This window comes from Arachis ipaensis, chromosome B05 (genome assembly GCF_000816755.2).
Source record: "Arachis ipaensis cultivar K30076 chromosome B05, Araip1.1, whole genome shotgun sequence".
Taxonomy (NCBI): domain Eukaryota; kingdom Viridiplantae; phylum Streptophyta; class Magnoliopsida; order Fabales; family Fabaceae; genus Arachis; species Arachis ipaensis.
This window is the reverse complement of record NC_029789.2, coordinates 118269514-118273234: the sequence shown is the minus strand read 5'-3', so window position 1 is coordinate 118273234 and position 3721 is coordinate 118269514.

Genomic DNA, 3721 nt, shown 5'->3' with positions numbered 1-3721 from the left:
ATATATATATATATATATATATGAAAAATGAATAAAATAAAATATTTGAGTTTTAAATTTAGCGAAATACAACTTTTAATTTGCATATTGCATACTAAAGTGCAATTTTTCAGTAAACTATGTAAACCGCGAGGGGAGTCACACGGATTTCAAATACGCATAAACGGCTATACCCTCCCGCGGTTTACGTTGATATGCAAATTTGCTAGAAACCGCGACATGAATTTTGCGATTTCTGTGTTGTTGGCAAATGTGCATAAACCGCGGCTTGAGTATAAATACGCGAGAGGGGTGTCGCGGATTATTCAATTTCAGCCAATTTCACCTTTTTAGAGAGAAAAAGAGACTTCTCGAGATCGAGGGAGAGAGGAAAGTGTGGTGAGGACCACATATTTCTTAAAGGAGTTGGACATTCTAATTTTGCTAGGGTCGAGACCATGGCGGACGAATGCAGTCTTTACCGACTCAACGACGTTGCGCATGTTGCCGGCAATATCAATGAATAGGTAAATTTGTTTTCTTTTAGTGATTGAATTTCAATTAACATAAAAATGTAGTATTCGAGTGCAGTAGTTAGAACACATATTTTAGGATTGGCCAGTTTAGAATTTCAAAGTTAATATGTAAAATTAAAGGTAGGATCAAATGTTTAAGTAGAATGGTGATCCTCTTGTATTTGAGATATATGGTTAAAATTGTAAGGCTTGTGGGGTTGTTATTTAAGTCTCGTATTTAAAAACTAAGATTTAAAATTTTAGCTTTTAAATATGTAAGTTTAAATTCTAATATTATAGTTTTAGTTGTACAGAATTTAAAATTTAAAAGTCTTATATTTAAGTTTTATTAATTTAAATTCAATATTATAAGTTTAGTATCTGTTTTCAGTTATAATCTATGGGTTAAAATTGTTAGTAATGGAATTTTATTTGGTTTAGTTATTTCTCTCACATGCTACTGTTAAGTAGGTATATTTATAGTTAGTGTCCGAAGACAATAGAAAATGCCTTTGCATGACAGAATTATACCCACTTGGCTCTACACAACCCTGCCTTTTGTAATATACTCGTCTTTAACTTTGACAGAGTATTGTTGACCGGATAAAAATACTAACTTGTTCTTTATCAGTGAACTTAATTACGTGTCTTTTGTTTTTTTTTTATTTTTCTAAAGCAATGGACTAGAACCAAAAAACTCTCCTCACTATCCATTTGTGAAGTGAAAATTGTAACACCCTACCACACAGAGCTTTACGCTTAAGCCGTAAAATAGAGGTGGTGTGGTAGGGTGTTACAAAAATAATTCTCTACCATTACACCACTCCTTCCTGGTTCTAATATATAGGCATTTTTGGTGCAAGCATAAATTGCTGGATCTCTATGGCAGTTTATGCACATTGATTCATTTATACAGAAATTGTTAGACTTCTGTAATAATTTTTGGCCATTTATAATATTCACATAAATTGTGAGACCTCTATAGTAATTTACGTTCATTTGAAAATCGTGGGACTTCTATTATTATTTTTATAAATTCATAAAAATTGTATTCGCACATGCAATATTCAAAAGTTGTAATACAGTAATTTTAGCTTTCCATAAATTTATTTTGGTCATTTGCTCTTATATATAGGAGGTACGTGTAATTAGTTTCTATTTAAGATATTTTTGTAAAATTGATATCTAATTAATTTAATAATATAAATTATCGTATTTTAAATGATAAAGTTAGAATTTAGGCTTTTTTTGGAAAATCGAAAAAAGCATGGTGTAACACCATGAAATGGAGACTTGGCAAAGAAATTCACTGCTATGGTGTCAGATGAAATCGTAAGCTGTGTTTTGAATTTTAAATTTTTTTTATTTCTAAAATTCACTAAACGCAAGCAATGTTTAGGGGTTTTCAAAATTTAAAAATTTAAAAATTTTTCTTTTTAGCCCAAAACGCAGGTTGCATTTGGAGATGGCCGTTTTTTTATTTTTTTCGTATGCGTTTAGGAAAGGGGTTTTTGTTTTTTTTTTTTTTGGGAAATCCAAAACGCATGTTGCATTTTTTCTGGGTCAAAAAAGATTTTGAAAGCTGCAAAACGCAGCCTGCTATTACTCTTTCTTCCATATTTGAATGATACATAGTAAGTTATTTTGGCATTTAATATTGTCAAAAAAATCAGATTATGTGAGGTAGTAGTTATGGAAGGTATTGCAAATATGCGACTGTATTTTAACGATGAGATTATACCAAACACACACGAAGGAGTGACTTTTGTATGTGAATGTCCGTTTTCATTTGCTATTCCATATACTATGAGTTTTGAGAGTTACAAAATAGTCTTTGTGAGAACATACAAAGTCACATTTCGAAAAGGGTGAGCAATATTTTGTACAGAAGTCCTGTACAAGTGTTTGGTAGAATGATACAGTTTCAACTAATGTCCATCACTGACGACGCATGCATGCAGCGGATGTTCTATATTTATCAACAAACCCGATTTCACGTGCCGATGATAGAGTTGTGCGTTGAGTTTGAACATCATACAGGGATGGATGCAGTAGGCGACGATGTCAACGTTGATGAACTCAGGGATATAGATTGGGACGAAGATCACAACGATAGTGAAGAGGAGTCTGAAGCCAACTATGAGGTCAATTACGAAAACGATGACGAAGACTTGGCAGGCAATCCGGCGGTACAGAATGAGGCGGATGCAATTGTAAGTCGGCAATCCTTTGGCCAGTGACGGACCAGAAAATTTATGTTGGGGGCAAAAATAATACACATTACTATCAAAAGATATATTAATTTAAATTTAAAAATATAAAAATGCACATTAATTATTCAAATAAAAAAATCAAAAATTACATAAGTCGTAACTTTCTTTGCTTCAAATCTTGAAGTTACTTCTCTTCTTGTTTTCATATTTTGAAAATGTTGAATAATTGTTTCATTATCAACTTGATTGAATGTCTCTCTTTCTATATATGTAACCAAATAATCATTCAACCACTCATCTCCCATTCGATTACGAAGTCGACTCTTTATGATATTCATAGCAGAAAATGTTCTCTCAACTGATGACGTTGCCACAGGTAGAATCAAAGCTAATTTCAACAGAAGAAACACCAACGGATAAATAATATGCTTTTTTGTCTCAACTAACTTTTGAGATAGTCCACTTATTCCATTTATATTTGAGAATTGATCATTAAGACACATATCCAATATAAAATTCTCAAGTTGACTATCAAGTGCCAAAAGTTGAGTAGAAGAGAATTCATGGGGATAAAATTCAGCTAAACGAAGCAACTTCTCCTTATCAAATGCAAAAAATGAGTCACTTGGATTCAAACAAGCTATACAAAGAAGTAGCTCGGTATTTACCTCTGTAAAACGATTGTTGAGCTCTTGAAGTTGTCTATCAACCACTTGATAAAATAATTCAACTTGAAAATGATGCAAGTTTGAGACCTTTTGGATTTTGTGTCTTGATCTTCCTTGTGTTACAAATATGTCATTCATATTTGGAACAAGAATATTGTGACTATCACAAAATAGTGAAACTTCATTGAGCAAAGAGGACCAACCATCGTCTCTTATACTTTGCAATCGTTGCTTGGACACTTTAACCAATGTCATAGCATTTATAATGTCTTAATCACTTCTTTGTAGAGCTTGAGACAACTCATTAGTAACTCCTAATATACTTTTCATCAAATGTAAATTGAAT